This window comes from Dromiciops gliroides, chromosome 1 (assembly GCF_019393635.1).
Source record: "Dromiciops gliroides isolate mDroGli1 chromosome 1, mDroGli1.pri, whole genome shotgun sequence".
NCBI lineage: Eukaryota > Metazoa > Chordata > Mammalia > Microbiotheria > Microbiotheriidae > Dromiciops > Dromiciops gliroides.
The window spans coordinates 104,527,550-104,550,609 of NC_057861.1; the positions used below are offsets into that span (position 1 = coordinate 104,527,550).

At 40.4% G+C, this 23,060-nt stretch overlaps 1 long non-coding RNA gene across 1 annotated transcript in view; it reads right to left on the reverse strand.

The window, feature by feature from the left end:
- The window catches only part of LOC122734426, a 178,032-nt gene that overhangs the window by 65,874 nt on the left and 89,098 nt on the right, over nt 1–23,060 (reverse strand). The gene's annotated exons all lie outside the window — the stretch shown is intronic.

The following is a 23,060-nucleotide window of genomic DNA, read 5'->3' on the forward strand; positions in this document are numbered from 1 at the left end:
ATATTTTATAATACTCTTATTGATATTAAGTTCATATTCATTTAGATTTCCTTAGTTTGAATTTCACTGTATTTTATTGTTCAATGTGTATTTTCTTCTATTCATTTGTCTATCTAATTTTGAAACATTGCAAGATGGTTTTGATTTTATTATACAATGTTAATTCTAGGAGTATTGTGCTCCCATATTCTGAGTTGTTTGTTTTTGTTATTTTTTCTCAACTGATTATTTGATCAAACTCTTTAAAGCATTTCCCTGGCAAATTGGTTGCCATGGCAAGTGTAAATTGATTCTAGAAGTATTATTTTTGATAAGCACATTCCCAAAAAAAAAAAAAAAAAGAGGGGAACATTTGTAAAAGTTTTCTTTTTTCAAAAAAAAAAAGTTCTTTGAGATTCTGTTGTGCTTTAACTTGTATTTAAGTATGTTCTGATTTTTCACAAAAGTAATTGTATACTAAGTAAAAAAAAAAGGGGTATTATTTGAAATTGTTGCATAATTATATATTGTGTTCTGAGTCAAGATGTATTCACATTTTTTGCAATCATTTATTATCCTCAATTTTTAAATCCATATGAGACTTGGATTATGGGAACTTATCATTTAAGACATTAATTGCCTTTATTCTGAGTTATCAGATGCCAGTTGGCCAAGATGCCATCCAATCACAAGAGGAATACATGCAAGAGCAGACACTGAACTGTCACATGAGGGGAGACATGCATGAAGTCAAGGTATGGCTGAGGGAACGGCTTTTGACAAATGTTGAGGTTGGATTCTCTTGGTTTAATATTTTATTCTCTTTTTCCCCACAATATTGTACAGATGGCTGGAAGTATTCATCCCACCCATCTCACTTCTACACCTGGCTTCTATGCTCCCTCCTATATGCCTGATGCCATGGACATCTCAATCCCATGCATCTGATTAAGTCTGACTCAGTTTCTTCCAATATGTTCGGTGGCATGGACATATATTCCATCCACCTATTTTAAGCCTGGCATACTGTATGGGCAGTACATATTGCTCAAGTGTGGGAATGCTCATATCCCATCATTTCTCTGTTCTTTTATGGTAACCCCCATAATTATCTCAGGTGTCATGATAAATACAGTGTTGAATTTGGCCTTGACACCTGTTACCAATTATATTAGATTTTTTAATTTCTCATAATGGCATGAGGATAATTAGGCAGATGATGCAAAAAGTGATGAAACAAAGATAAAAATTATTTTTAAAAATTAATATCGCAGCAATTGTCTTCTCAATTACCCTCCATAAGGGGGGACTATAGTAAGATTATAATTTTAAAGAATGTTTCAATTTTTGTTTTATTATATGTTTCATGTGTAACAACTAAGATTCTGTATTCCCTTAGACATGTTTTTGAGAACTTTCATTGTTTGATTTGATTATTGACAAAGCTATTTTAAAGTTGTGTTAAGCTCAATTTTGTAGGAAGTTTTCCTGGCTGATTACCAGCATCCACACATCAACCCCTGAAAAGACTTCCATTCTACGACTACACCTAGAGGACATCTGAGAAAAGACTTTCAGAGACTTTAAATGAACAGTTTTGATTTGTTCTTTTTGTTGGTTTTTTTTCTCTTTCTGTTATAATATACACCATCTGTAACATGTATTCTCTGCAGAGGCCCTCCCTTTGCAAGACTAATGTCAAAGCGTCGGTTCATGAGGACAAAAAAAATCGCCCCTCTGGACAAAACTTTCCTCTCTTCCTTTTCTATATTGTTGTTCACATATTATTAGTTAGCAATAGTTATCATATTGTTTTTACTGTTCCGTCAAGGAAACATTTTGTTTCTTGAGGAACAACAGGGGGGACTGTAACGATTGGAATAACGCCACCTGCTGGATACTTACTGTAGAGGAGTTCTGCCCATGAAGGGAAGGTCTTTGAGGGCAAGACCAGGAGTCAGGAAGTGACGCGGGCTAGTGGGAGGAGGAAGGAAGAGACTGGCGCTCAGTCTCGCGCTCTTTCCTCTGGACTCTGGCGGAGAGCGGAGCTAGAAATGTGCTCTCTCTTTAATAGATAGGAATCTAGGCCTTTCTCTCTCTCTTTACAAAATTCTTATTCTCCTTAATAAATGCTTAAAAGTCTAACTCTTGCTAAAGCTTATAATTTATTGGCGACCACTCATTAGATATTTTAGACAGACTAGCTAGAATTTTAACCCTTAACAACGACCATGTGATAATTATGAATCACATCCATTTTACAGATGAGGAAATAGAAGCCAAGGGCCATGCGATTAGGAAGGGTATGAGGAAGGATATGAACATAGATCTTCTGAACTGCAAGCCCATCACTATCCACTATGCCACACTGACCTAGGTTCTGCAGAGTGCTAACATTCTATATGGTTCTCTGAATTCTAGAGGAGCTTTTCTGGACCTTCTCGTCTAAAGAAGCCCCGAGGTCTGACATGTTGCAGGGAAAGGTGAGATATTAAAAGCTCCTTCACTACACAGCATCTTCCTTATAATTTCTATAACCAATGCTTTATTCCTTTTTTTTTTTTTTTTTTTTTTGCTGCGGGGCAATGGGGGTTGAGTGATTTGCCCAGGGTCACACATCTAGTAAGTGTTCAGTGTCTGAGGCCGGATTTGAACTCGGGTACTCCTGAATCCAGGGCCAGTGCTCTATCCACTGTGCCACCTAGCTGCCCCATATGGATCATTTTTGATGGAAGTAATGAATTAATACTAGTTTTAATGGGTAAGCAAAATAAAGGTTAAGGAATAAAGCATTGGGGGCAGCTAGGTGGCGCAGTAGATAGAGCACCATCCCTGGATTCAGTAGTACCCGAGTTCAAATCTGGCCTCAGACACTGAACACTTACTAGCTGTTTGACCCTGGGCAAGTCACTCAACCCCCGCTGCTCCGCAAAAAAATAAAAAAAAATTGTTCCATATAAGGGGGCAGCTAGGTGGCACAGTGGATAAAGCACCGGCCCTGGATTCAGGAACACCTGAGTTCAAATTCAGCCTTGGACACTTGACACTTACTAGCTGTGTGACCTGAGGCAAATCACTTAACCCCCATTGTCCCAGCAAAAAAAAAAAAAAAAGTGATCCATATAGTTGTCAGTTTCCTTTCTTCCTAACTGAAAAGTTCAGTGGGGGAAGAAAGAGAGAAAAGGAGGGGGAAAGAGTGAGGGAAGAGAAGTAGAGGGGAAGGGAAAGAGGGAAGAAGAGAAAAGAAAGAGGGGAGGAGGAGGGAAGGAGAAGGAAGGGAAGAAGAGAAGGAAGGCTGAACTATCAGAGAAGATGTCAGAGGAGAAAGAGACTAAGAGACCTTTATGAAGAGGCAGCAATTGGAAAAAAAGGGAATTTTCTTCAGGGTTAGACAGTGTCAGCAAAATCAAGGAGGTGGGGAGATCCCCAAGATGTTTTCAGCATAGAATGGAGATGAGTCCTTTAAGGAGCACAGGATCATGAGGAACACAGGATGACAGATATAAAACTGGAAGGGACCTTGGAGCCCATCAAATCCCACCCCCTCCTTTTACAGGTGAGGAAACTGAGTTCCAGAGGTTAGCAGAAGTAGTAGGATTTGAAGCCAGGTCTTGCTGGTTCCTACAGCCGAGCTAAATTTCGAGAGGCTCATCATCAAAAGGTTGCCTACAAGATGACAAACTTTTTAATTCTGTCAACCCCTAATAATAATAGCTTTAATTTATACAATTCCTAGTTTCAATTCTGAGGATGATGCCCCTCCCAGAATAAACTGATCACATTTAATCTTATCACCATGCTTATCTTATCACTCAAACTCTGACTCCACCTTCCTGTGCCTCCTCTCCCTTCTGATTGGAGGGTGGAGTACCAAATTCTTCTCAATACCTTCCTTTATAGAGGGCAGTGCCCCAGAAACTGCCTGGTTTCAACTCCCAGAACAAGATGCCTCCAAGCTGAGATATCCCAGTGCCCCCCCCCATTAGACTGTAAACTCCTTGAGGACAGATTCTTAGAACTGATATGTGAATGTCCTCAAATAGTATCAAGTCATAAGAATCAATGAATACAAAGAGGGGCAGCTAGGTGGCTCAGTGGATAAAGCACTGGCCCTGGATTCAGGAGTTCAAATCCGGCCTCAGACACTTGACACTTACTAGCTGTGTGACCTTGGGCAAGTCACTTAAGCCTCATTGCCCTGCAAAAGAAAAAAAGAAAGGAAGAAAAAGTAAAGTAAAATGAAGGCTAGATGCCAGTAAGTTTCCTATGGCTCTAAATCTATGATCTTAATGAAGTCACTGTATTGTCCCATAAACCCATCTTGTTTGTTCTTTCCTCTTCCCATCCCCCACCCACTAATGAATGTTCTCTTCCATCTGTTTTAATCTGACTCATCTTTGGAGGCCCAATTCAAGCCCCACCTCTTCCAAGAATCCTCCCTGATCACTTAGCTTTCACTACTCTCACATTCTCTGAACTCCTATGGCATTTATCATCTGCCCCGCATGACTTAGCTCTTACATTATATAATGCCTTATATTGTTTCAGGAATCTGAGTCTCACCTCTCCCCAAAAGACTGGTAAGGCTGTTTTTCAAGGCCAGGGATTGTGCTTGATTTCTGTTGTATTCCCCTTATCACTTTACTATACTGAACACAGAAGAGAAATTCAGTGTCTGTGGAATGCTTAGCAATATGGATGAGAAGCATCATCATCTCTTTTGGAGCTGTTAATATTGAATATCCCTCTCCACCACTACCTTCTCTCCCCATCCCCATCTACTGACCCAGGAGGCAAACCTCACATTCCCCCATCCATAATATCATCTCTTTAAATTCTGCAGTTAAATCTCATGTAACTCTGAGCTGCATAGAAATCATTTGGACCTGGGGTTCTTAACTTGGCGTGTGTCATGGGGATCCCTTAGGCAGTCTGGAGATTAATAAAAATAATAACAATGAAGACGACAATGATAATGATAGAATTGTTAAACACTTTACAATTATTAACTTTGTTGTTCTTTTTCGGTAAAGTCTATAGACCCCCTTCTCAGAATATTGATTTTAAATATATTAAATAAAATACATGGGATTACAAAGGAAACTAATTATGCTGCAATAGTAATCAATATTTTAAAACCAGATTTATGGACCTGAGGTTTAGACCAACCTTCTTGCTCACCCTAGATGACACCGCTCATCAAGGGCAGAATCTGCCCTTGCAGGGCCTCCCTCCTGACTGCAACTGCTTCCCACTCCACCTTACTGCCAGTATCTTTAGGTTAGATTCTTCAATAAGCATCTGATGAGAAGAAAATGCCAAACTCACTTTGGCAGGAAGTCACTTAAAAAAATCTAAGATCAGTTGAATCCATGATTACTTAACAATGGATGCACATAATAAACCCAAGCAATAATGGATAAGAGGAAAACCCAAGCGATCCCCATTGCAAAGCAACCAGGTTAAAAACAGAAAGCCTGCAAGCTGCCATCCATATCCATGAAGGTTCAGATTCTAAAATAAGCCCATCCAATCACAAAAATGCTGTTTCCACATATATGCTGTAAAACTGAAAAAAAAAAAAAAACCAAAAACCAAAACAAAACAACACCCCAAAGATGAGACCGTTTATGAAGTGATGTGAAAGAACATCCCTAAAAGGCATCAGCAAAAGTATAGCCAGAATGGGATTTCTTCCTAAATAAGAGAAGACAGAGTAACTCAATTCTTACTGAAATATGGACAAATCAAGCTGAATGAATAAAACCCTTGTAAGGTTTGGGGTTGTGTGTGTTTTGGGCTTTTTTTTTTTTTTAATTTTAAGGGGAACTTAATAATGGAGAGATTGTTCATAGCAAAGATTAATTTCTTCTACCTTTTCTCCCAACCCCCACCTCAATCCCCAACCTACCCACCACCTAAAGCCTTGGTTTAAAAATAAAATTAAGTTTAAGTTCTAGAGCTTGGAATTAGGGGGCCTGGATGCTGAGAGATGTAAGCTACAATAAATGGGAGGGGGAAGAGAATTAAAATTTCTGGGTCATTTATTCAAATCACATCCCATAATGATTCATTCATAATCATGATACTTTCCCTCCTGCCAGGAGGAGGGGGGTACAGGACATGCAAAAATGTATTTTCTGGCTTTTTCCCCGTCTCCTTACAATTAGCCACCACAAGTCAATACAGCAGGGTTATAACTTCCTGTCTCATTGCACACCCTCCTCCCAATCCCCCTCCTCAAGTGAGTAACGCAGGGTTATAATTTCCTGAAGGGCTGAAAGACAAGCTCTCCTACTGTAAACATAGCAACCCAGTGTTAACCTTTGTGAAATTTAAGTGCTCCCTCTAGTCAACTATAGGAAGAAAGAGCTTTGAAGATTCTCCTCTTTCTATCTAGACCTGTGGGCCAGGAGCTATTTGTTTGAAGCATTTTTTTATATGTTTTAGAGACATACAGAAACTTTGCTATTAATATCTTAACTTCACCAAAAACCAGGTTATGTCTACCCCCTTAATATTTCTGACCAGCAGGCCTGAAAGCATCCCCTGGAGGTGCTTTTGGTGGTAAACATATCCAGAAGGAAAATGGAGGACTCAGGGACCCCATTTACTAGCAATGTACCTCTGGGCAGGAAACAGCTGGCGAAAAATGCTATTTACTTCCTCCTGTAGCAACCTGAAGCCCACACATGCATGACCAAAATGTGCTACACTGGTCTGATTGCTAATGGCTAATGAGTTCTTGAGTGGTTGGGGGTTTTTTTGTTTTTTGTTTTTGCGGGGCAATGGGGGTTAAGTGACTTGCCCAGGGTCACACAGCTAGTAAATGTCAAGTGTCTGAGGCCAGATTTGAACTCAGGTACTCCTGAATCCAGGGCTAGTGCTTTATCCACTGCACCACCTAGCTGCCCCCTTGGGTGGTTGTTTTTGACGTGGTTGTTGCAATCTGGGAACGGGGATCCAGGGGCAGCCTTTGACATTCTGGGAGATAGGATTTAGATTCCAGGTCCTTGTAAACAACTGTGAGCCAGCCATGCCAATTGCATCAGAGGTCACAGGGCTGTCATGAAGAGCAAATGAGGTAATGGATGTGCTCTAGAGAGAACTTCTAGGAGCCAAGGGACCTATGGCCTACATCCTGTCTCAGCTCCATGTAACTGCAGGTCAGTAGTTTCACCTATGTGAGTCTTAGTTCCCATCACATTGACACACTGATTCAACACCCACACTTAAGTAAATGTAAGGCATTTTGCTAGGTGCAGGGGGAAGATACAAAGATAAAAGAAAATCAGGTCCTTTGCCCTCAGTGAGCATGCAATCTAGCAGGGGAGATAAGCCATGTATACAAAAAACATGACTGTAATATGAAAAAGGCTGTGGTATGTATAGAAGGGAGATGCAAACAAGGTACAATATGAACTCTTACTTCATAAGAGGAAGATTCAGAAAACCTTCATAGCTGGAAGAAACCCTTAGGTGTCTTCCAATCCAATTCTCTCATTTTATACATGAGGGACCAGAGGTCCAGAGAAACCAAGTGACTTGCCCTGTAATAAGTAGACACAGCTAAGATTTGAATCCAGGTCCTTTTACCAGAAATCAAGAGGTCCTTTGATTGGATCCTGCTTGCTGGGGATTTAAGAAAAGTCTTCCTGGGTGAATTAGTATTACAATTTAGCTTTCAAAGAATATATGGAGAAGGGGGGGAAAGCATGACGAGCATTACACAATAGTCTGAGCAAAGTCATACAGGTGAGAAAGCACAGAAAAATGTTCAAAGACAAGTGGCTCACTTTGGGTACATCACAGAGTAAATGATGGGCCAAAGTTAAAAAAAAAACAAAACAACTTGGAAAATAAGGATGGTGAAAGACCATGGAGGGCCATGAATGCTAGTCTAAGGATTTCAGACTTTATTCCACTGACAATAGAGAGCCACTGAAGGTTTTGGAGTAACACAGTCGTATGATAAAAGCTGTCCATTAAATTAAAGTGTTAAAAAACCCACCCACTCATTATGTGTCTACCATGTCTAAAACATTGTGCTAGGTGGTGGGAATACAAAATCAGAAACAAATGCACATACACACACATAACTACATCTCTGCCTCAGGCCTGTCCTGATTCAACTGGTTTTTTCTGATGTCATATGCTTGCTTCATTCCATTGATAATTTTCACGAATGTTTGCAACAAGACTCCTGGCAAAAAGCCTGTTTATAAAACCAAAGCTTTGCAATGCTGTCAAAGAGAACAACTTTTGAAAGACTTAAAAACTTGCATCAATGCAGTGACTAATCACAACTCAGTGAAGACGTGAAGGACCATAGGTCTTTTCTACAATCAACATCAAGGCATATTAAACTTTTGTGAGATGAAGAGTCGAGTTCCATCTCTATTTCTGGTGTGTGGGGTAACACTAGACTTCCAAAACATCGAGAATACCATAGAAAGAGACTGATTGGCTTTGTAATTAAAGGACTGAGGTTCAAATGCTGACCAGGCTAGCTTACTACCCCAGAAAAGTAATTTATTTAACCTTTCTAGCCCACAATTTCCTCAGTTAGAAGATGGCTTCTGAATCCCATTCAGTTCTAGATTTCCAAGTCTATGACCTTTTTGGGGTGGGGAACATTGTTAACAGGTATTGGGAAACTCTAGACCTATGAATTCAAGTTCATATGAGTAGGCAACTCCTGATATAGTAAAATATCACCCCACCCCCAAGCAAAGCAGCAACATGTCTATCTACTTCTGATAGTATTTTTTTTAATTTTTAATTTTTTACATCTAATAGTCTTAAAAATTGTCTGTATATCTGTATATTAGATTGGCTAATGTGATTTAAAAAGAAAAGAAAAATGTCAAATGTTGGAGGGGATGTGAAAAAATTGAGACAAAAATGCACCATGGTGGAGTTGTGAACTGATCCGACTATTATGGAGAGCAATTTGGAACTATGGAAGGGCTATAAAACTGTGCATAACCTTTGACCCAACAATACCACTACTAGGCCTGTATCCCAAAGAGATCAAAGAAATGGGGAAAGGACCTATTTGTACAAAAATATTTATAGCAACTTTTTGTGGTAGTAAAAAATTCGAAACTGAGGAGACACCCATCAACTGGGGAATGGCTGAACAAGTTGTGATCTATGATTGTGATGGAATATTAGTGTGCACTGTAAGAAATGACAAGCAGGATGGTTTCAGAAAAATCCAGGAAGACTTATAAGAACTGATGCAAAGTGAAGTGAACAGAACCAGGGGAACATGTATATACTGTAAAAGCAATACTTTAACAATGATCAACTTGAAAGACTTACCAACTCTAATCAATACACTCCAAGACAACTCCAAAGGACTCGTGATAGAAAATGCTATGAATGAATGAATGAATGGACTCCTGGCTATGATCAGCTCATCCCAGTATTCTGAGAACTGATGAACTGAGTACAGATTGAAGCATATTTTTTTCCACTCACTTTACTTTTCTTGCCCTTTTTGAGGCATGACTAACAACAGAAATATGTTTTGCATTATTTCACATGTATAAATGCTATCAAATTGCTTGCCTTTTTGATGGATGCGGGAGGGGCTAGTGGGAGGGAAAGCATTTGGAAAAGAAAATTTTTAAAAATGAAATGTTGAAAGAATCTGACTCCAGGTCTTTGTGGCTCCACAAATGACCTGACCTTTTTATCCACTGTGCTACACTATCCTTATAACCTTTCCTCAAAGAAAACTATTAAGACTTTTACAAATTCACACTATATATATGCCCATTTCCCTAGGTAAAAATTCCTGGCAAAACTTGGCACACTTTGAATTGTTAAAATGACAGAATCTCAGGAAACCTTAGAAGCCATCCAGTCTGCCCTCTTCCCCAATGCATGAAATCCTTTCAAGAATATGCCTGCATGGTCGGTCATTCAGGTCTACTTGGTCCCTTCCCCACCCCCTCAATCCCCAACACCAATGAAGAAAGAACTCAGTACTTACAGCTCAATGCATTTAGGACATTTCTAATTGTGAGGCAAGTTTTTTCTTTGCATTAAGCCAAAAATCTTATCTTCCTTTAACTTCTGCCTCCTGATCCTAGTTCTCCTTTCCAGAGCTATGTGGAACACACCTAATCCTTTTTACACATAACAGTTCCGATATTTGAAGACCACAATCAAGTCGGAAAGTCATGTCTTATCCAAGCAAAACATTCTCAGTTCCTTTAACTGATCCTCACACAACAGGCTTTCATGCCCGATCACCATCGTAACTATCTTCATTTTAATTCATTTCAGTTAACCAATGCCCCTCCTAAAAGGCAGGACTCAAAACTTCACAGTACTCCAGATATTGTTCACCCAAAGAAGAATACATAATACGTACGTACACATGTATATGCAAATATATATTTCTATTCACATAAGATTGACTTATTAAACTTACTAAAAGTTAAGCTTATTAAAATGAACATTTCTGCTTGCCACATCATATTTATTCACTCAGCCATCCACAAAGCTTTCCCCAGGTCCCTTGCACACACAAAAACTCCATCTAGCTATATCTCTTTCATCCTGTAATTATTCAGTTGGTTTTTTAAAAATGTAAACATAGGAATTTTTTTTGTAGTAATCATTAAACCGTCAAATTCATAATTCAAAACTGTAGATATACCCAAATTTCCTATTTTTAACCTAGCCCCTTCTTTTCCAATCTTCAAATGTTAAGGTTCTCTCTAGACACTTATTTCCAAAGCAACTTTGTCCCCATTGAGTGGTTCTAACTGAAAACCCCTCTAAGAGGCTTCCTCTACCTTTTGGATTATTTACCACTGCTATTTTTTGGTAGAAAAAGCATTATCAGTATAACTCTTACTCCTTGGAATAACGAATAGAATCATAGCTCCTTGAAATTGGTGGCCTCTCGGAATACTCAGTTTCATTTTTCAAAAGCAGTGATGATCTTGAACCATCTGTGCCTTCCCAATCAGTCCCCCACGTACCCTGGGACCAACAGCACTCATCTGTTAGCTATCTAGCTCAAGTGCAATACATAGCACTGGAACCTCTAGAGTACAGGTAACAAGGGTAGAAACTGTGACTTTGGTCATGGACCACAGGCAATGAAATTACCTAGCACAATATAAATCACAGTCCGCGCTAAACACTAAGCCCATTGAGACATGAAAACCTCACTTACACCTTCCCACAGCCCTTTTCCTTTAAAAAAAAAAAAGTTAAATGAAAGAAAAGCTAAGTCCTGAGGCTTCTGACTACAAGATTCAAGGAACAAAGGTGTTTGACCTTTGGCAAGTCACCTAATATTTCTAAACCTCAGTTTCCTCATCTGTAAAATAGGGAAATACATCACAGCTTTGTAATGAAGAGCCAGTCAGATAGTACGGGCATCCTATTAAGTACTATATAAATATAAGGTGTTTTTTTAAAAATTCAGCTCAATAAATATTTATTGAAACAGAATAGCAGACTGAAGAGCAGACCTGGGTTCACATCCTACCTCTGAAATTTAATGCCTGTGTGACCTTGGCTAAGTCCCTTACCCTTCTCGAGATTCAGTTTCTTGACCTCTAATAGAAGGGAGATGAACTAAAAGACCTCTCTCAAAGTTTCCCTCTAGTTCTGGATCACAGGACCACAGATTTTTGAACTGGAAAGAACCTGACACACCACCTAATCCAACCCCCTCACTTAGCAGATGAGGAACTGAGATCAAGAAACATTAAATAATTTGCCAGGGGTCACACAGATAATTATAGTGCTTGAGGTTGGATCTGAACCCAGGCATTCCTGATTTCAAATCCAAAACTAAATGGGTCCCTCTGCTTATCTCTACTTCTTAAGGTTCCTTCACTAGGTTCAAAATACTGCCTTCTGCAGGAGGCCTTTCCCAATCTTATATACATCTTGCTAACTGTCCAGTTATTTGCAATGTTGTCTCCTCCATTAAGACTGAGAGCTTCTTAAGAGCAGGAATTGTCTTTTGCCTTTCTCTGTATCCTCAGAGCTTAGCACAGGGGCTGGCATGTATTAGGCCTTTAATAAATACTAGCTGGCTGACTAGGTGAAAGACTCAATTGCTAGGGGTTATGGATGGGAAGACGGAAAAACAAAACGTCTCAGGTCTCAAGGACCTTACATTTTCTTGGGGGGTCCTGGGCAGGGGATCCAACACATATATGGGATAAGAAAATACAATTCCTTATTATTATCATTTACTTTCTCATTCTGATTTGTTTCAATGTTTCAAGAACCCAACTTACTTTTCCCACCAGGAAATCTTGTCCTTCTGTAAAAATGCCATGAGCTTTCTCAGAATACTGGGATGAACTGTTAACAACTAGGAGTCCATTTATTCATTCATTCACCTATGTAACTGGAAATCCATTTGTTTGTTGGGTTTTTAATTTTTTGTCCTATTTATTAATTTGATTTTTTAATCTTCTATTTATCTAACTATTCATTCATTCATTCATTCATTCATTCAGCCACCTCCAACTCCAAGCTTAGGCAGGAGTGACTCAGAGACCACAGCAGCTGCTCTTTGGTCTGCAAGAGATAAGCCTGCAGGGGGGGGGTCAGTTCAGTTCCTAGTAATCAGGTCAGGCTGACCCTCTCCCACTTGCCAGGGAGCCTCTCAAGGGTGGGGCACCACTGCCTGTTGGTGGTCAGGGGGAGGGGAACTGGGTCTAACAACCACACATCCAACCCCAGGATAATTGGCTTGGAAAAAGAGCTATGGGTCTGGGCCAGCCTAACACCTTTCATGTGGCTAAAATTAAAAAGAGGGAAAACTTGCTGAAGAAACAATCAGGTTCAGAAGATTCCCACCAGGACAAATTGGAAACAGTGGCTCACAGACGGTCCCCACAGAGCGCTATGGGACTCGTTTCAACTTCAACAAAGTAACACCAAGTCCTAGAGGGAAGAACTAGGGGAGTCCTCCTCCACATCTGGCCCTTGGAAGCCCCATCCCAGTTGCAGACATAAATCAGAGGGCAGTAGGGCTTACGTCTGCCTCTTGCCAGCTTCAGTCTCCCACATCCCGACATTTGACGCACCGTTTTTGGAAGCTGTGAAAGCAAGAAGGCTCTGGGGACATCTGTAAATGTATCTGTAAATAAAACCCTTTTCCCCTTTATTAGGTTTCACTCAAATTAATGATTCATTAAAATGCTAAGAATGATGGGCTTTTTCTTCCTACGTTAAAAAAAAGTTTGAAGAAAGCAACAAGATATTTGGAATTGCTCAACCCCATCACCACCCCCAATCCTGACAGCTCAATCGGACAAATAGTTATTAAATGCCTACTATACAAGGCACTGATGAACACCGGGATGCGAAGACAACCCCCCCCCAAAAAAACCCCACACCCCTTGTCCTCAAGGAGCTTTGGAACAGGGTAAGGTAGAAAGCAGAAAATAGCACACTGGGAGGGAATGCTAGAAGCCAGTGTTCTAGTCCCAGTTTTGCCACAACAAGCTACAGGAATGTGAGCAAAATCACTTAATCTCCCTGGACCTCAGTTTCCCCACATGTAAAATGAGGAGAGATAGACTCGATATGGGGTTCTAAATCTATTTTGTGCCCCCTTGAGCAGTCTGGTGAAACCTAAAAACCTCTCCTGAGTGTTTTTAAAATGTATAAAACAAAATACATAGCATTACCAAGGAAACCAATGGTTAGTGAAAATAAAGGCGTAATTTTCTTTCCCATCCAAGTCCAGACACACACACACACACACACACACACACCCCAATCTCTCCTTAGACCCAGCTTAAGGTATCTAAGGTCCCACTCAACTTTTTTAACAATCTACCAAAGTCTACAAAGATGGTTGCTTCTCCACCCTCCCCCATCTCCCATGACTGCTTGGGTAGAGTCCAGATGGATTATCTCTAATGCAAATTATGCACCAATGGAATGCTTTTGAAAACTCACCCACTGGATTTTATTTTCTCCTGGCCAACTGTATGTTAGTGGAATTGAATTTTATATTGCCCTAAGATTTCAATGACTTCAGACTTATTCAAGGATAAAAATAGGGTGAGAGAAGGGATGGGAAGGGCAAACACAGGAGCCTCCAGGAATCTGTTCCTTTCATTAACTCAAGCATTCCAAGGGCCAATGTTCTCTCAAGCCTTCTTCCTTCCACATCTTACGTAAGGTCGACAGAGGGCCAGCACACCTACACAAATACCTCAGGAGTCTACACTGGAGGGAACCCAGAGACACCTCCTTCACAGAAGGTCAGGGGTGGGGGAGAACCTAAACTAAACCTTGGGCCACAAAGCAGAGAATGACTACTAGGAGAGGAAAACTCAGATTTTCAGGGGCAGTAGATTCCAAAGGATAAATGCAGGGGGCAGCTAGGTGGCATGGTGGATAAAGCACTGGCCCTGGATTCAGGACAACCTGAGTTCAAATTCAGCCTCAGATACTTGACACTAGCTGTGTGACCCTGGGCAAGTCACTTAACCCTCATTAACCTGCACCCAAAAAAAAAAAAAGTTTAAATGCATATATTTAATGGAGTCTCTTAGAAAGGAATAGATTTTGTCAGTCTGTTTATTTAAATGTGGGGTTCAGAAAAATATTAGTAACATATTTCTGTGTCTCTCTCCAGTGAGTCAGTCTTCCTCTCATTGGTTAGTCCTGAAATTTTTCCACAACGAATCAATGGAACATAGAACCCAACATAACTTGGAAGGGGCCCACGACTGGAGAGGAGCACTGAGTGAACTAGACCAGTGACTTCATTTGACATACTAGGAATCTAAGGCCTTGGGAGGTTTAAATGACCTGTCTGTAGATACCCAGGTAATATGCATCCGAGGCAGGATCTGAACCCAGAACCTGTTCTCTCTTCCAATTCGACTATATTTTGTAGATGAGGAAACTGAAGTCCAGAGAACAAAAATAATCTCTCCATGGTTAATAAGTAGCAAAACTAAGGCTCAAACTCAGGTCCTTGGATACCAAATTCAGGGCTCTACTTCTTTCTCTCTCTCTCTCTCTCTCTCTCTCTCTCTCTACACACACACACACACACACACACAATTTCCTTCTCAGCAACCTTTTAAGAGAGAACAGCCTTTTACATTTTGAAATATTTTTAGATGACTAAAAGGCTGCATTCTTTATTTTCAAATGATGTCATAAAGGTTTTGCTGCAACCTCACTTATAATAACTAAGGTTTGTACATTAGATGACTTTCTTTGGGGAAGGCAGAATGACATAATCGATGTCTGCCTTGGAGTCTGCCAGACCTGGGTTCATGTTCTATCCCTGACACTACACTGGCTGTGTGACCCTGGGTAAATCATTTAACCTCTCGATGACCAGGGAACTCACTAAGACCTAAATACAGAAAAGCTACCTACATGGATCAAGAGGGTTCTCTCTTACTGGGAACTCCTTCCACCCATGAAATCAAAAGTCAAGTCCTCTTCTATTTCATTATACAAGTTAATTCAATTTACCAACTACAATCCTTCCAGTAGAAGAAGGGAGTCCAAGGCTTTATTTACTCTTTGCTCTGCTACTGCTCTCTAAGGCCCACCAGATCTTGGGGACAATGAAAGGATATAAGCACCTATTGTGTGCCGGGTACTGTGCTAAGCACTTTTACAATCTCATGGGATCCCCACAAGAACCATAGGAGGCAGGTACTATTATTATCCCCATTTTACAGATGAAGAAACTGAGGCAGGCAGGAAAAGTGACTTGCCCAGGGTCACACAGCTAATAAATGTCTGAGACTGGATTTGAACTCATTTTTTTCTGACCACAAGTCCAGTGTTCTATCCACTGCCCCATTTAGCTGCCTCACTATCTGTTCTGTCAACCAAACTGCCCACTGGACATTACCATTTATCCTTCCAGTGTACCCTTTCTACATATCTGGCAGCTGAACCCTCCATCCTATCTCCCCTAATTGGAATGTGGTCTCCTTTTGAGCTGAATGTGTGTGTGTGTGTGTGTGTGTGTTGGGGGGGGGGGTGTCCTCATTGTTCAGCACACATAGTAAGAACTTAATAAATGTTCCTTCACTCATTAATTCCATTTGTTTGGAATAAATGGCGATATGGTCTAGAAAGAAAACCTTGAGGGGCAGCTAGGTGGCACAGTGGATAAAGCACCAGCCCTGGATTCAGGAGGACCTGAGTTCAAATTCAGCCTCAGATACTTGACACTTACTAGCTGTGTGACCCTGGGCAAGTCACTTAACCCTCATTGCCCTGCAAAAAACAAAAAAAGAAAGAAAGCCTTGAGAGGTACAGGGACTCAACTAGATCTGGAATGATATTAACAAGGGCTCACCTGTACGAGGTATGTTATGGTTATTAACAACTTTTAATTGCCTACATTGCTGATACTCACAATAACCCAGTATAAGTGATTTGGCCAAGATCATACTAAAAATATCCAATAAGGCCAGACTGGCTGGAATCTTGGTCACTGGAAACCAGTGCAGGAGTCTTCTTATTCTAATGAGATCTCCTTAATAGTCTTACAGAGGGAGTCCTTCTGTGCTGTGCTCAATTGTCTTTTTATCATCCTCCCGCCCTGTGCATTAGTTTCTTACTCTGAGGGGTAATAGTATAATGTACCACCAGCACTTTGCACACTGCCTGGAAGTTAGCAGGTGCTTTGTAAATGTTAACTTTACTGACTGGCTTTAAAACAACAACAACAACAACAACAACAACAAAACAATGACTTTGGAGTCAGAGGAGCTGGGGTTCATATTCCCAGTTCTACTTACTAACCTGTGTGGCACTGGCTAGGTCCCTTTTACCTCTATGGTCTCAGTTTCCACTGCCCTAAGATGTCTATGTAATGTGAGATTTAAAATTGGATATTAGATCATAAATCTCCCCTCTTTAACCTTTCCCTTAATTTATCTCCCAGACTAGTAAATGGAAGAAGCTTCTGGTTTTCTAGTTAGAGCTTTTATTGTATGGTAGTCACAAGGTGATGTTGATTAGAAGGATAGGAAAGTAGAAACACAATACAAATCGTCTTAAGTCTAAGCTTAGTCTATATTCCGTATAAAACTCACCAAAAGTCAAAGGCCACCTTTGGGGAGAGAGAGAGACCGTGTCAAGCGCGTGCTGCTGCTAACCGCGAGCCGGGCCCACTCGAACTCTCATCAGCATCAGCCTATGCAGAGCAGTCAGGAGACCAGCAGAGCAGGAAAAAAAAACTCCACTTCCGTTCTCTCCTTGCCTTTTAAGCTCGCACCCCAGAAGTGGAGTGCTAGCAGGCAGTCTGACGTGCGCAGCAGGCGGACTGGCGTGCGTAGCTCATGCCATTGGTCTCCTCCCCGAAAGGGTGGTCCTTAAAAAAACTGGCGTCTTTCAGTTATCCTAACTGACTGTTAAAAAACTTTCATATTTTTTTACCACAGTAAGAGGGGCTGAAGAAAGAAGCAGCACCTGAATACATTGTCAGTGGAACAGTGAATAGGCTCAACCATTCTGGAAAACACTTTTTTAATTAAAGGGACTGAAACGTCCACACTCTGAGGTAATACCACTCAACATAAGCCCCAAGGAGATTTAAGGAAGCAAGAAAGTCGCACATATACTAAAATGTTCTCTGAAGTATATTTCACGATAGTACATAAGAGTCCATCACCTGGAGAATTGGCTAAGCATACTGTGGCACACAAATGCAATGGAATATGATTTAGTTGTGAGAAACAAAGAAAATGAAGAATTCAGAGAAACATGGGAATATGGAGATGAATCCAGGCAGGATAAAATAGACAGAACAAGGAAAACAATATACAGTGACTCTAGAAAAAACCCCAAGAACCAAAGAGAACCGAGTCCTATATGATTATAACTACCAAACTTGGTCCCAGAGAAGAGATGGGAAAATGTGCCTGCAGAGGTGTGGGACTATGGGTTCGAGACATCACACACATCATCAGACAAAAGTAATGCATTGGTTGGTTTTGCTAAACCAAAATCTTTTTTCCCCCTTTTTTCTGTTGAAGTCTTTCTTACAAGGGGGAGGTTTGCTGGGTAGGGGACAACATGTATTTGGAAAAAGGATATAAAGATTAAAAGGCAGCAATTTGTTTTTGTTTTTTTTAAAGAGGCTTTGACTACATGATCTCCAAGTTCCCTTCCAACGCAAATTCCATGAACTACCCCAGGGCTGTGCAAGCCAAATATTAAATGGCCTTAGGTGAACCGCGCCATGATGAACAGAACATTTTGGCGGCCATTCTCCTGCTCAGCGGTAGGCAAATGATGGACACATATCCCCTGGGGCCAGTTTCAATGCTAAGGCAAATTTTCTCTAGTGGTGTCCAATCTTCCAATTTCTGCCAAGAAATACAACTGGTCCTACCAGTCTTGGTAGTTATCTCTTCCAGGGATCTCAATAGGTCTTTGTTGTGCAATTTCTCGGGGTCCCTGGTGCCCACAGACACAACGTTCTTCTCTCCTGACTACAATCGGCTTTGGCCTGACAACTCAACCTTCTCCCACAGTTCTAAGAACTGTGGGCTTCAGTAAGTCTCTGATGATAACCAAGAGTCCCTGAGAAAAAAAAAAAGCCTCTCATTTCCCATTTGACTTTTTTTCTCCCTTACAATGATGTTTTTTCAAAGGTCAAACTCCATCCCCACATGCTTCATAAAGCTTACTCTGACCACTACAACTTTTGCTGGTTTCTTTCACTTTTCAGGATCAACCAGAGTCTTTGCCACACAAATTCGCTTTTGATTGTATCCTTTCTTCTGTGGTTCATGAGATGTTTTTTCCTCCCTATGTTAGCTGTCTCTTCCACTGGCAAGAAATTCCCTTGAAGGAAAGAATAATGTGTAATATGGCCTTCTGATAAAATGAAATAATATATGTGAAAATGTTTTCAGTACATATTACGTTATATTGTTTTTATACATCCCATGACATTTAGCTGAAAGCTGAGCATGCCCAACTCTCTCCTCCTTAGCATCTCAGATTCTGGAGGATGGATCAGTTATTTTGCCATAATCTTTGCTACCAAGTTAACTCTGGTCAACTGGTCAACAAACATTTATTAGGTGTCTACTGCATGCCAGGAACTGACATAAACATTAATATACAAAAAAGACTGAAACAGTCTGTCCCTGCCCCTCAGGAAACCTACATTCCGTGGGAGGAGAAACCATGCAAACCAATCTGTAAATATAATATATGGTGAAAGGGGAAGGTAATCCCAGAAGAAAGGGGTACGCATCTGATGCTCCCCACAATCCTATAAAGAAGACAAGGACAATGTTTTCTTCCCCATTTAACAGATGAGAAAACCGAATCTCAGAGACAGAAAATGACTTGTCCAAGGTCACTATGCTGATAAGTAGACTGAGAAAGGAAGGTCTTCTTGACTCTGAAACCATACCATTCCTTAGATAGGTTTAATGCTTCAACAACTAAAGCCCAGAGGAACACCTAACTAACAATTCCAGCCTACACAACTTAGCTACCTCTCTTAGTTCAACTTAACTCAAATTACACACTTAGACTCAAACAATTAATGTCCCAAATATAGACCAAGAGAGGTATGGCTTGACAAGCATTCCTATGAAAAAGATAAGGGGATTTTAGTAGGCAGTAAAGTCAAAATGAATTCAACAGAATGATATCCCTAACAAAACAAATTCAATCCTAGACTGTACTAAGAGAAGATAAGATGTAAAGAAGAAAACAATTCCATGGTACTCTGCGTGGGTCAGACCATATCTAGAGCAGTGTACTGAGTTCTGAACACTGTCTTTTACACCTGGTGTGGATGTATTTTACACTTAGTATGGACATGGTACCTGTATTCAAGTATTAAAGGGCTTTCATAACGAAGAGACATTAGACTCGCCCTGTTTGGCCCTAGTGATCAGAACTGGGAACTAAGAGGTGGAAAAGGGGGCAGCTGGGTGGTGCAGTGGATAAAGCCCTAGAGTCAGGAGGACCCGAGTTCCAATCCAGCCTCAGACAATTGATACTTACTAGCTTCGTGACCCTGTGCAAATCACTTAATCCCATTTGCCTCAGTTTCCTCATCTATAAAATGAGCTGGAAAAGGAAATGGCAAACCATTCCAGCATCTTTGCCAAGAAAACCCCAAATGGGGTCATGGAGAGTTGGACACAACTGAAATGTCTGAACAATGATGACAACAAGAAGATTGGTTTTATAGATATACTTGGATTGGTTATATTCTTGGGGGGGGGGGGACCGACCGGCGGCAATGAGGGTTAAGTGACTTGTCCAGGGTCACACAGCTAGTGTCAAGTGTCTGAGGTTGGATTTGAACTCAGGTCCTCCTGAATCCAGGGTCAGTGCTGCCCGATTGGTTATATTCTTAAAGAGACCATGGGCCCATTAAATATAAAGGGGGGGGGGGGGAGAGAAGAGGACTGTTTCATTCTTTGTATTAGTACCCCTACTGATAAGCACAGTGCCTGACATATAATAGTTGCATAAAAATAATTTTTGACTGAGGGCCCTTTCAACTATGAGATTATTTGATTCTGTGAGCTTGTAAGTAGAAAGAAGAAGGCAATTTTTTAAAGAAAAAAATTTTTTTTAGGTATACCAATGCACTGATGGTGAAACTTAGAATTATGCCCAAAGGGTTATAAAACTTTGCATATCCTTTGACCCAGCAACACCACTACTAAGTTAGTATCCCAAAATGTCAAAGAAAAGGACCAATTTGCACAAAAATAATTTATAGTAGCTCCTTTTGTGGTGACAAAGAATTAGAAACTGAGAGGATACCCATCAATTGAAGAATGGCTGAACAAATTGTGGTATATAATTGTGATGGAATATCATTATGCTATAAGAAATGACAAAGGGAAAGATTTATATCAGGAAGATTTATATGAGCTGATGCAAAGTGAAATGAACAGAACTAGGAGAACATTGTACATGTAACAGCAATACTGTAACGATGGGGGCAGCTAGGTGGCGCAGTGGATAGAGCACCAGCGCGGGATTCAGGAAGTACCTGAGTTCAAATCCAGCCTCAGACACTTAACACTTACTAGCTGTGTGACCCTGGGCAAATCACTTAACCCCAATTGCCCCGCAGCAAAAAAAAAAAAAAAAGAAAAAATATTGTAACGTTGATCAACTGTGAAGGCCTTAGCTACTCTAACAATCCAATGATCTACAATAATTCCAAAGGACTCATGATGGAAAATGATATCCACTTCCAAAGAGACAAGTGATGAATTCTGAATGTAGACTGGCCTATTTTTTTTACATTTTCTTTATTTTTCTTGGTTTCCCCCTCCCCCCAACATAACTAATGTAGAAATATGTTTTGTATGACCTGTATAATGGATACCAGATTTCTTGCCTTCTCAACAGGTGGTGGAGGAGTGGAAGGAGGGAGAGAATTTTGAACTGAAAATAAAAATAAAAATAATTTTTTGATGAAAATTTACTTTTATTATCTTTTGTTTTTATATATCACCTAGATTTCCCTTTCTATTCTTCCCCTCTCCCAGAGGGCCAACCCTCATAGTTTAGAATTTTTCAAATAAGAGGGGGCAAAAAGAGAAAAGAAACAGCAAAACTAACACATTTTGGGGGGGGGGGGGGGAGAGAACATCCTGATACACAATGTTCCACACCCATGGGCCTAATGGAACAGAGCGAGGCATCTGAAGAATTCTACAGGTTTAGTAAAGTCTTCTCTGCAATTTCAAGACCATAGAAGATGGCCTTGCTGTTCCTTAAAGTGAAGAACAAATTCAATTTTGAAAAAAAAAATCAAGACCAATTATTTGGGCATATTGGTACAAGAATTCCTTCTGTCCCTTCTCTTGAAGGATACTCCAAAACCTCCATTTCAAGAGGGGGCTCAGCACAGATGTGTTCATTTCCCACCTTGCTGCACTATCTACTTTGGGACTTCTCTGGCTTGTCCACTACCCCTCTTCTGACCTTCTCCCAGTTTTTAGCTTCTTCTTGTGTGTTATCTTGTCCCATTAGATTATAAGCTGCTTGAGAGCAGGGATTGTTTTTTTTCTTATTGTGCAATGCCTGGCACATCAGAGGCACCGGATGAATGTTTACTGACTATTATTGAAGGGCCGGAGTCTCCATTTACTTGGGGAACTACAGGTTTTTATTTTATTTGGCTTAATCATTGAAACCAAATGTCATGATGTCCTTGCTATGCCATTAGATCATTCATAAGATCCCTGGGCTGGCATTAAGATTGTCTGCAATTTGGCCCCAAATAACCTTCCAACCTTATCTATTTTAAAGGAACTCTCCACTCTAGCCATACTGGCCTCATCTCAGTTCTCTTAATCAAGCTTTACAGATTCCTATCTACATGCATATTTTCTCTACTAGGAAAGCCATGGCTCCTCCCTTCCCCCTCCAAACCCTACACATTCTTCAAGGCTCATTTAAAATCCGCCTTCCTTAATGAAGACCTCTCAGCCCACAGTTAACTCACTTTCTTTGGAACCCATAACATTACAGAACTATCTGGTGATATCTACTAGATTAGCAGCTCCTTAACTTTTCAATGTATTTTTGTCTTCCTCACTAGGCAGTGAGTTCACCGAGGACAAGGACTACTTTCTCATACTTCTCTGTAAATCAGTCTTCCTATAAGACACTCTAGTGATAGGAAGATGTGGAAGGAAAGCTGTTGGGAGGTTCAAATAAGATAATACATGTAAAGTGCTTTGCAAATCTTAATGCCACACATTCATGTTGCTGTGGTTATTATTATTATTTAGTTTTATATTTGATCACTAGGTTCCATCAGAGTCAGCAGACAGCAAATGATAACTCCAAATACTGAAATAATCTAGTGTCTTAACATCATATAAGAGATTATCATAAGTGCTCAAGCAGGGGCAGCTAGGTGGTGCAGTGGATAGAGCACCAGCCCTGAAGTCAGGAGGACCCGAGTTCAAATCCAGCCTCAGATACTTAACACTTATTAGCTGTGTGACCCTAGGCAAGTCACTTAACCTCAACTGCCTCACCAAAAAACCCAAAAACAAAACCAAAATAAGTGCTCAAGCATCTCA